The sequence below is a fragment of the Megalopta genalis genome, unplaced genomic scaffold, assembly GCF_051020955.1.
Source record: "Megalopta genalis isolate 19385.01 unplaced genomic scaffold, iyMegGena1_principal scaffold0041, whole genome shotgun sequence".
Taxonomy (NCBI): Eukaryota; Metazoa; Arthropoda; class Insecta; order Hymenoptera; family Halictidae; genus Megalopta; species Megalopta genalis.
Window position 1 is genome coordinate 26148 of NW_027476110.1, and position 12088 is coordinate 38235.

Sequence of the window (12088 nt, forward strand, 5' to 3'; positions counted from 1 at the left end):
TCTGGCCGGTGGCCGAAACCGAGGCCGTCCGTGAAACCAGACAGCCTCGGCCTTCTCCGGGGCAATTTTCAGCCCCAGATCGCGGATCCTCGCGACGACGGCTGCCACCGCAACCTCTGCTCGTCGGATGGTCCTCTCGAAGGTACTCCCGACGGCGACCACCAACGTGTCGTCCGCGTAGCAGACGAGGGTGGCACCGTCGGGCAGGGAGGCCTTTTCCAGGACCGCGTTGTAACCCAGGTCCCACAGGAGCGGTCCTAAAACGGACCCCTGTGGGACCCCGCGGTCCACTTCCCTCCTTATCATCCCGTACCGGCCCGGGTATTCAACCCACCTGTCCCGCAGGTAGGCTCCGATCACCCGCCTCAGATAGGGAGGCACCCGGTGATCGACGAGGGCCTCCCTAATGGCGGACCAGGGCAGGGTGTTGAACGCATTGACGATGTCAATGGACACCGCCAAGCACACCCCGCCCCTTGCCACGGCATTGTCCGAGAGGGACTTGAGACGGCCGATAGCGTCTACCGTCGATCGCCCCTCCCGGAAGCCAAACTGGCAGTCCGCCAGATCGGGGCCGTCGCGGGACAGGTGTCTGGAGAGGCGGGCAACAATGATCTTCTCGAAGATCTTGCCCGCCTCATCCAGGAGACAAATGGGCCGGTACGCGGAGGGAGAATCCCCCGGCCTCCCATCCTTCCTCAAGAGGACCATCCGACTTTCTCTCCATAGGTCGGGGAACGTCCCCGACCTCAGGAGCCCAGAGTAGAGGCTCCTCAGCCTCTCCCCCAGGACGCTCGCGGCGAGCAACCAGACCCGGCCGGGGATACCGTCCGGCCCCGGGGCGGTATTCTTGCCCCGGAGCCATTTGACGACCTCGGCCATCTCCTCCGGCGCGACCTCAAGATCCGGGGACCACTCATGTTCCTCTGGCTCAGGGACGGGCAGGGACATCTCCCCGCTGACGGGGAATAAAGCGTCCACAACCCGCCCGAGCAGCCCCGGATCCAGGCTCTCCGTCACGGGGGGCGCCCAGGGACGCAGTCGTCCCAATGCCATCTTGTATGGGCGCCCCCACGGATCTCGGTTCAGAGAGCCGAGGAGATCGCGCCAGGCCTGGTCCTTTGCCCGCCCGATGGCCAGCTGCAGGGCGACTACCTTCTCCCGATATAGCCGGTACAGCTGAGCAGCCAGCACGTCGTCCGTTCGTCGTCGTCGACGGGCGCGAGCGTAGTGGCGTCGCGCGCGAACACACTCGGTGCGTAATTCCGCTATCTCGCGCGACCACCAGTACACCGCCTTCCTCGGGAAGACCCTGGCCCGGGGCATGGCGACGTCGCAAACCGACGTCATTGCTCCCCGGAACCAACGGGCCTCCCCATTCCCGTCGACTGGCCCGGCCGGTGTTGCTGGCCAGGCCACGACGTGGGCTGCCGCCATCAGAGCGTCCTGGTCGAGGCGCATCAGCGCCCACCGCGGCTGAGGCGAACATTCATCGGCGGGGCGACGACGGGGTGTCGATGGTGGGGCGGCGGAGAGGTCGAGAACTATGTATCTGTGGTCAGACAACGTCTCGACCCCTTCCGCCACCCTCCACCCCGTAATACGGCGCGCGGCCGGGGGCGTTGCCCACGAAAGGTCAACGATGGACCCCCCATTATGCCGCACGCACGTATGGACCGAGCCCGTGTTCAGGAGACGGAGCTCCAGTCCCGCCGCCCAATTCAGCACCTCCCGGCCCCTCGAGTCAGTCCCGGGGGAACCCCAAGCCGTGGCCTTGGCATTGAAGTCCCCCAGGACCAGCACCGGACGGGGATGGCAGCGGGAGACGCATCTCCCTACCCCGTGCAGATACTGCTCAAACTCTTCGAGGGACCACCTTGGAGGTGCGTATATCGCCACAACCGCGGTGCCGCCCCAATCAACGGCCACGTATCCCAGGCCGCGCTCGATAAGCGAGCACGGCGGGGACCCCGACCTCCCAGCCCAAATAATCGCGGCGGAGCCAATCGAGTCCCCCATCCAGTGTGGATGTTTGGGGACCCTGTGCGGCTCCGCCACGACTGCCAACCCGGCACCCCGCTCGGCCATGCATTGAAACAGGAGGTCCTGCGCTCTGGCCGAGCAGTTGAGGTTAACTTGTATTATCGGGCCCGGGGGCCCCATTACACAGCCGTGTCCATCGCCGTCACGGCCGCGGTTGCGGTGGCGTCTGGGACTTTAGTGGCCCCGTCCGCCCACGCGGGCGCAGCGGTAGCATCAGGCGGTGCCGCCTTTTCGTTGCTGGCCACGGTGGTCGCTGCCTTGGCCATCGTGGTTTCCTTCCTCTTTTTATTAAATCTGGCAGACGGCCTTTGGCCTCCTACCTTGCCTCGCCTCACACTGGCAGGACATGCCCGGCTGCCGAGGCGGTGACCAGACGGCTTGCCCGCGCCCGCACAAAGGGGACAATTGGGCGTGGCCGTACAGGCTGCCACCTTATGGTCCCGACTGCCGCATCTATAGCAGCAGTCGGACCTATCCTCGGCAGAAGTGCACCGCTGACTGGTGTGGCCAACATCAAGGCAACGGTAACACTGCAGAGGCCGGGCACTCAGGGCCTCCACGGCTGCATGGGTCCAGCCGACGGTTATCCGGCCCGCGACAGCAACCTTGCGAGCGGCCGCGGCAGGACATCGGACCCAGAGGGTGCCCAATCCCGAGGGGGAAGACCGGATTTCGCCGGTATTGATGTCCCCCTCGCTGCACCCGCCCACGCGGGCAACAGCCGCAGCGACCTCCGCCGGCGTGGTCGAATCGACCAGGCCGCGCACCCTAAGGTCAGCTTTTTTGACCGGACGCGCGACCTTTACGCCGGTGCCTGCCAGCGCCTCCGCCACTTTTGTGGCGAGGACGGTGGCCTTGGCGGCCCCATCGGTGCCAGGGACTTCCAAAATTAACCCCCCAGTCACCGCCCTTCGCGGCCTCAGCGAGGCGATGCCAATTTCTGCCAGGTCCACCTTGGACCTGGCAGTGGCCATCGCCTGCGCGTAAGTAATGTCCACGCCAGACGGAACCGTTATGGTAACCGCTGCTGTGCGTGGCGGTCGCGGAGGCAGGGGTGTCTTCCTGGGGGCCGCCGGGACCACCCGTCCTTTTTTATTATTCGCCGCCGCAGTGGCCTTGGCAGCCGCCTTTTTAGCCTTGCGGCCAACCACCTGGGACCACGCCTCCTGGGGCGGAGGCGCGGCAGAGGGTAGCGCCGATTCTGCTCGCGGTCGAGCGGGCTCCGTCTGGGCCGCTATAGCCGCCCCAGCTTTCCCACCTTTCTTCTTCTTCTTCGTCTTCCGCCCCACCCTGTCCGAAGACTGTGAGGGGACGGACGGCCCAGGTGCCACCGATCGCAGGGCCGAGTCCGTTCGCGGCGCGAGCTCCCTCCTGAATGACGCCAATTTGGCGTCTATCAGGGCGCTTATCTGCGCCAGAAAATCTGCGGGCGCAGTCGCATGTGGGGGCGAGGACTTTTCTTGCCCGGAGCGCTGGCAGTCCCGGGCGGCGACGATCGGCGGCGATACTGAGCCCTCTCCCGGGCGCGGCGGCGGAGGCATTGCGGCAGCAGCCGTACTCGCCTCCACCACCTGCCGGAGCCGAGCCACCTCCGCCCGCAGCTCCGTCATTTGCCCCCTGAGGACGGCATTCTCTGCCTCCAGGGCACGCGTGGCGTCGGTAGCTGACCTAACCGCAAGCTCGGACACCCCCACCCTGCCGTTTAAGGCGGCCACCCTTAGGGCGCGGGCCAAATTGCCCTTCAGCCCCTTTGACACGCCGGAGATCCTGGCCACTTCATCCAGGCTCTCCAATATAGCGGCCGCGACATCCCGCGTTGGACGGTTGCGGAAATTTTCCGCTATATCCGTCTCGTCCGGGAGCGGGACGCTCGACCGCGATGGTCTCGGCACGGGGGCTCCCGGGTCGAATATCGCCGCCACCTCCCTTGCCTCGGCCTCCAGCTGCGAAGCCTCGGCCAGCCTAAGTTTGGCCTCTGCGAGGCCAACCTTGACATAACCTTGACATAACCTTGACATAACCTTGACATAACCTTGACATAACCTTGACATAACCTTGACATAACCTTGACATAACCTTGACATAACCTTTTTTTTTTTTTTTTTATTTTACGTGGAGGAAATCTGCACGCCAGACACCCCCGCCCCGCCCGGGGGAGCGGGACGAGGGTAGTGTGGGGTTTGACCCACTAAAACCTCCACGGCGACCTGAGGACGCAGGACCGATCGCTGGCGATTCAATGGGGGAGCCACGGGAACCCTTGAAGAACACTACCGCGGCTCCCCCTCGCCTGGCCGGCCATCAAGATGGTAACGATGGCCGGCCGCGTCCCGGGGGGAGATATAATCCTCCCCCCTAAAATCCATTTAAATTCGGCGGCGCGAGGGGTCGCACCCCGCACCGCCCCGACACGGCGACCGCGCGATAGGTGACCAGGGCCCCCGCCCTGACCACAGCGGCCGCCGGGGGGACGACGAGTATATTGGAGGGGGATCACAGTTAGCCCTTGCCTCCTTCAGGCGACTCGTCATCGCCCACTCCCAACAGTGGACGTCCTCCTCTGTTGGCGGGCGGCGGGCAATGAAACCAGCATATTCTGGTACACTCGCCGCCCGCCTACTCTCAGCTGCCCGGGGTTTCTCGGCGTGGGCGCGCACGCCGTCCCCGGGCACGTCGGGCGGGATCTGTAAGCTCCCGATCCCGCTCGGCAGCCTCCTTCCGCGACATAACCTCCTCGCAGAAAGAGATCGCTGCCGCCCACTTCCCCGGGCCCTCCAGCATGGCCCCAACTAGGCTGGAGAGTGCGAGGTCGTGGCCGACTTCCCGTTTTAGGACTCGACGCAGCGCTGAAAAGGCGGGACATTCCTCCAGCGTGTGCTGCGCCGAGTCTTCTTCCGCGCCACAATGGTGGCACACCGTCGTCGCTTCCCGCCCGATGCGACACAGGTAGACACCGAAGCAGCCATGCCCGGTGAACACCTGCGTCGCTCGGTAGGAGAGCCTGCCATGCCGTCTCTCCCGCCACGAGGTGAAGTGCGGCAGGAGAGCCCCGGGGACGCGCTCGCCGGCGTGGGAGCAAAGCTCGGCACGCCATCTGGCGAGCGCTAGTCGCCGGGCCTGGAGCCCGAAGCCCTCGACCGTCTCTCGCTCCGGCGGGGACCCCCGAGCACGGCTGGCGATGCTTGTGCGCCTGTAAACATAGGCGCGCACCGCCGCCTGAAGCTCGAAGGGAAGTTCTCCCGCCAGAGCAAGCGCCGCCACGGTAGACGTGGTGCGGTAACCTCTTATGAGGCGGATGGCCATCCGCCTCTGCAGCCGGCGCAACAACAGCGTGTTGCGCCGGCTGGTCATCACGTACGGCGCCCATATTGGGGCACCGTATAAGGCCATAGACCGCACCACGCCCAGGTATAGGCGGCGCACCAAATCTCCCGGTCCCCCGAGGTTGGGCAGCAGGCGGCCCAAAGAGGCCGCCGCCTTTTCGACTCGGGGGACGAGACGGTCGAGATGCGCATCGAAGCTCCAGCGGCTGTCGAGGATCAGTCCGAGATATTTCAACTCGGACTTCACCTCGACGCAGGCTTCTCCAACCCGGATCCACGATCTGGCCGGTGGCCGAGACCGAGGCCGTCCGTGAAACCAGACAGCCTCGGCCTTCTCCGGGGCTATTTTCAGCCCCAGATCGCGGATCCTCGCGACGACGGCTGCCACCGCAACCTCTGCTCGACGGATGGTCCTCTCGAAGGTACTCCCGACGGCGACCACCAACGTGTCGTCCGCGTAGCAGACGAGGGTGGCACCGTCGGGCAGGGAGGCCTTTTCCAGGACCGCGTTGTAACCTAGGTCCCACAGGAGCGGTCCTAAAACGGACCCCTGCGGGACCCCGCGGTCCACTTCCCTCCGTATCATCCCGCACCGGCCCGGGTATTCAACCCACCTGTCCCGCAGGTAGGCCCCGATCACCCGCCTCAGATAGGGAGGCACCTGGTGATCGACGAGGGCCCCCCTAATGGCGGACCAGGGCAGGGTGTTGAACGCATTGACGATGTCAATGGACACCGCCAAGCACACCCCGCCCCTTGCCACGGCATTGTCCGAGAGGGACTTGAGACGGTCGATTGCGTCGACCGTCGATCGCCCCTCCCGGAAGCCAAACTGGCAGTCCGCCAGATCTGGGCCGTCGCGGGACAGGTGCCTGGAGAGGCGGGCAACAATGATCTTCTCGAAGATCTTGCCCGCCTCATCCAGGAGACAAATGGGCCGGTACGCGGAGGGAGAATCCCCCGGCCTCCCATCCTTCCTCAAGAGGACCATCCGACTTTCTCTCCATAGGTCGGGGAACGTCCCCGACCTCAGGAGCCCAGAGTAGAGGCTCCTCAGCCTCTCGCCCAGGACGCTCGCGGCGAGCAGCCAGACCCGGCCGGGGATACCGTCCGGCCCCGGGGCGGTATTCTTGCCCCGGAGCCATTTGACGACCCCGGCCATCTCCTCCGGCGCGACCTCAAGATCCGGGGACCACTCATGTTCCTCTGGCTCAGGGACAGGCCGGGACGCCTCCCCGCTAACGGGGAATAAAGCGTCCACGACCCGCCCGAGCAGCCCCGGATCCAGGCTCTCCGTCACGGGGGGCGCCCAGGGACGTAATCGTCCCAATGAACCTTGACATAACCTTTTTTTTTTTTTATTTTACGTGGAGGAAATCTGCTCGCCAGACACCCCCGCCCCGCCCGGGGGAGCGGGACGAGGGTAGTGTGGGGATTGACCCACTAAAACCTCCACGGCGACCTGAGGACGCAGGACCGATCGCTGGCGATTCAACGGGGGAGCCACGGGAACTCTTGAAGAACACTACCGCGGCTCCCCCTCGCCTGGCCGGCCATCAAGATGGTAACGATGGCCGGCCTCGTCCCGGGGGGAAATAAAATAAATCCTCCCCCCTAAAATCCATTTAAATTCGGCGGCGCGAGGGGTCGCACCCCGCACCGCCCCGACACGGCGACCGCGCGATAGGTGACCAGGGCCCCCGCCCTGATCACAGCGGCCGCCGGGGGGACGACGAGTATATTGGAGGAGGATCACAGTTAACCCTCGCCTCCTTCAGGCGACTCGTCATCCCCCACTCCCAACAGTGGACGTCCTCCTCTGTTGGCGGGCGGCGGGCAATGAAACCAGCATGTACTGGTACACCCGCCGCCCGCCTACTCTCAGCTGCCCGGGGTTTCTCGGCGTGGGCGCGCACGCCGTCCCCGGGCACGTCGGGCGGGATCTGTAAGCTCCCGATCCCGCTCGGCAGCCTCCTTCCGCGACATAACATCCTCGCAGAAAGAGATTGCTGCCGCCCACTTCCCCGGGCTCTCCAGCATGGCCCCAACTAGGCTGGAGAGTGCGAGGTCGTGACCGACTTCCCGTTTTAGGACTCGGCGCAGCGCTGAAAAGGCGGGACATTCCTCCAGCGTGTGCTGCGCCGAGTCTTCCTCCGCGCCACAATGGTGGCACACCGTCGTCGCTTCCCGCCCGATGCGACACAGGTAGACACCGAAGCAGCCATGCCCGGTGAACACCTGCGTCGCTCGGTAGGAGAGCCTGCCATGCCGTCTCTCCCGCCACGAGGTGAAGTGCGGCAGGAGAGCCCCGGGGACGCGCTCGCCGGCGTGGGAGCAAAGCTCGGCACGCCATCTGGCGAGCGCTAGTCTCCGGGCCTGGAGCTCGAAGCCCTCGACCGTCTCTCGCTCCGGCGGGGCCCCTCGAGCACGGCTGGCGATGCTTGTGCGCCCATAAACATAGGCGCGCACCGCCGCCTGAAGCTCGAAGGGAAGTTCTCCCGCCAGAGCAAGCGCCGCCACGGTAGACGTGGTGCGGTAACCTCTTATGAGGCGGATGGCCATCCGCCTCTGCAGCCGGCGCAACAATAGCGTGTTGCGCCGGCTGGTCATCACGTACGGCGCCCATATTGGGGCACCGTATAAGGCCATAGACCGCACCACGCCCAGGTATAGGCGGCGCACCAAATCTCCCGGTCCCCCGAGGTTGGGCAGCAGGCGGCCCAAAGAGACCGCCGCCTTTTCGACTCGGGGGACGAGACGGCCGAGATGCGCATCGAAGCTCCAGCGGCTGTCGAGGATCAGTCCGAGATATTTCAACTCGGACTTCACCTCGACGCAGGCTTCTCCAACCCGGATCCACGATCTGGCCGGTGGCCGAGACCGAGGCCGTCCGTGGAACCAGACAGCCTCGGCCTTCTCCGGAGCTATTTTCAGCCCCAGATCGCGGATCCTCGCGACGACGGCTGCCACCGCAACCTCTGCTCGTCGGATGGTCCTCTCGAAGGTACTCCCGACGGCGACCACCAACGTGTCGTCCGCGTAGCAGACGAGGGTGGCACCGTCGGGCAGGGAGGCCTTCTCCAGGACCGCGTTGTAACCCAGGTCCCACAGGAGCGGTCCTAAAACGGACCCCTGCGGGACCCCGCGGTCCACTTCCCTCCGTATCATCCCGTACCGGCCCGGGTATTCGACCCACCTGTCCCGCAGGTACGCCCCAATCACTCGCCTCAGATAGGGAGGCACCTGGTGATCGACGAGGGCCTCCCTAATGGCGGACCAGGGCAGGGTGTTGAACGCATTGACGATGTCAATGGACACCGCCAAGCACACCCCGCCCCTTGCCACGGCATTGTCCGAGAGGGACTTGAGACGGTCGATTGCGTCGACCGTCGATCGCCCCTCCCGGAAGCCAAACTGGCAGTCCGCCAGATCTGGGCCGTCGCGGGACAGGTGTCTGGAGAGGCGGGCAACAATGATCTTCTCGAAGATCTTGCCCGCCTCATCCAGGAGACAAATGGGCCGGTACGCGGAGGGAGAATCCCCCGGCCTCCCATCCTTCCTCAAGAGGACCATCCGACTTTCTCTCCATAGGTCGGGGAACGTCCCCGACCTCAGGAGCCTAGAGTAGAGGCTCCTCAGCCTCTCCCCCAGGACGCTCGCGGCGAGCAACCAGACCCGGCCGGGGATACCGTCCGGCCCCGGGGCGGTATTCTTGCCCCGGAGCCATTTGACGACCCCGGCCATCTCCTCCGGCGCGACCTCAAGATCCGGGGACCACTCATGTTCCTCTGGCTCAGGGACGGGCCGGGACGCCTCCCCGCTAACGGGGAATAAAGCGTCCACGACCCGCCCGAGCAGCCCCGGATCCAGGCTCTCCGTCACGGGGGGCGCCCAGGGACGTAATCGTCCCAATGCCATCTTGTATGGGCGCCCCCACGGATCTCGGTTCAGAGAGCAGAGGAGATCGCGCCAGGCCTGGTCCTTCGCTCGCCTGATGGCCAGCTGCAGGGCGACCACCTTCTCCCGATATAGCCCGTACAGCTGGGCAGCCAGCACGTCGTCCGTTCGTCGTCGTCGACGGGCGCGAGCGTACTGGCGTCGCGCGCGAACGCACTCGGTGCGTAATTCCGCTATCTCGCGCGACCACCAGTACACCGCCTTCCTCGGGAAGACCCTGGCCCGTGGCATGGCGACGTCGCAAACCGACGTCATTGCGCCCCGGAACCAATGGGCCTCCCCATTCCCGTCGACTGGCCCGACCGGTGTTGCTGGCCAGGCCACGACGTGTGCTGCCGCCATCAGAGCGTCCTGGTCGAGGCGCTTCAGCGCCCACCGCGGCTGAGGCGAACCCTCATCGGCGGGGCGACGTCGGGGTGTCGATGGTGGGGCGGCGGAGAGGCCGAGAACTATGTATCTGTGGTCAGACAACGTCTCGACCCCTTCCGCCACCCTCCATCCCGTAATACGGCGCGCGGCCGGGGGCGTTGCCCACGAAAGGTCAACGATGGACCCCCCGTTATGCCGCACGCACGTATGGACCGAGCCCGTATTCAGGAGACGGAGCTCCAGTCCCGCCGCCCAATCCAGCACCTCCCGGCCCCTCGAGTCAGTCCCGGGGGAACCCCAAGCCGTGGCCTTGGCATTGAAGTCCCCCAGGACCAGCACCGGACGGGGATGGCAGCGGGAGACGCATCTCCCTACCCCGTCCAGATACTGCTCAAACTCTTCGAGGGACCACCTTGGAGGTGCGTATATCGCCACAACCGCGGTGCCGCCCCAATCAACGGCCACGTATCCCAGGCCGCGCTCGATAAGCGAGCACGGCGGGGACCCCGACCTCCCAGCCCAAATAATCGCGGCGGAGCCAATCGAGTCCCCCATCCAGTGTGGATGTTTGGGGACCTTGTGCGGCTCCGCCACGACTGCCAACCCGGCACCCCGCTCGGCCAGGCATTGAAACAGGAGATCCTGCGCTCTGGCCGAGCAGTTGAGGTTCACTTGTATTATCGGGCCCGGGGGCCCCATTACACAGCCGTGTCCATCGCCGTCACGGCCGCGCATGCGGTGGCGTCTGGGACTTTAGTGGCCCCATCCGCCCACGCGGGCGCGGCGGTAGCATCAGGCGATGCTACCTTTTCGTTGCTGGCCACGGTGGTCGCTGCCTTGGCCATCGTGGTTTCCCTCCCCTTTTTATTATACCTGGCAGACGGCCGTTGGCCGCCTCCCCTGCCCCGCCCCGCACTGGCAGGGCAAGCCCGGCTGCCGAGGCGGTGACCAGACGGCTTGCCCGCGCCCGCACAAAGCGGACAATTGGGCGTGGCCGTACAGGCTGCCGCCTTATGGTCCCGACTGCCGCATCTATAGCAGCAGTCGGACCTATCCTCGGCAGAAGTGCACCGCTGACTGGTGTGGCCAACACCAAGGCAACGGTAACACTGCAGAGGCCGGGCACTCAGGGCCTCCACGGCTGCCTGGGTCCAGCCGACGGTTATCCGGCCCGCGACAGCAACCTTGCGAGCGGCCGCGGCAGGACATCGGACCCAGAGGGTGCCCAATCCCGAGGGGGAAGCCCGGATTTCGCCGGTATTGATGTCCCCCTCGCTGCACCCGCCCACGCGGGCAACAGCCGCAGCGACCTCCGCCGGCGTGGTCGAATCGACCAGGCCGCGCACCCTAAGGTCAGCTTTTTTGACCGGACGCGCGACCTTTACGCCGGTAACCTTGACATAACCTTGACATAACCTTTTTTTTTTTTTTTTTTATTTTACGTGGAGGAAATCTGCTCGCCAGACACCCCCGCCCCGCCCGGGGGTGCGGGACGAGGGTAGTGTGGGGTTTGACCCACTAAAACCTCCACGGCGACCTGAGGACGCAGGACCGATCGCTGGCGATTCAACGGGGGAGCCACGGGAACTCTTGAAGAACACTACCGCGGCCCCCCCTCGCCTGGCCGGCCATCAGGATGGTAACGATGGCCGGCCGCGTCCCGGGGGGAAATAAAATAAATCCTCCCCCCTAAAATCCATTTAAATTCGGCGGCGCGAGGGGCCGCACCCCGCACCGCCCCGACACGGCGACCGCGCGATAGGTGACCAGGGCCCCCGCCCTGATCACAGCGGCCGCCGGGGGGACGACGAGTATATTGGAGGAGGATTACAGTTAACCCTCGCCTCCTTCTGGCGACTCGTCATCCCCCACTCCCAACAGTGGAGGTCCTCCTCTGTTGGCGGGCGGCGGGCAATGAAACCAGCATGTTCTGGTACACCCGCCGCCCGCCTACTCTCAGCTGCCCGGGGTTTCTCGGCGTGGGCGCGCACGCCGTCCCCGGGCACGTCGGGCGGGATCTGTAAGCTCCCGATCCCGCTCGGCAGCCTCCTTCCGCGACATAACCTCCTCGCAGAAAGAGATTGCTGCCGCCCACTTCCCCGGGCCCTCCAGCATGGCCCCAACTAGGCTGGAGAGTGCGAGGTCGTGGCCGACTACTCGTTTTAGGACTCGGCGCAGCGCTGAAAAGGCGGGACATTCCTCCAGCGTGTGCTGCGCCGAGTCTTCCTCCGCGCCACAATGGTGGCACACCGTCGTCGCTTCCCGCCCGATGCGACACAGGTAGACACCGAAGCAGCCATGCCCGGTGAACACCTGCGTCGCTCGGTAGGAGAGCCTGCCATGCCGTCTCTCCCGCCACGAGGTGAAGTGCGGCAGGAGAGCCCCGGGGACGCGCT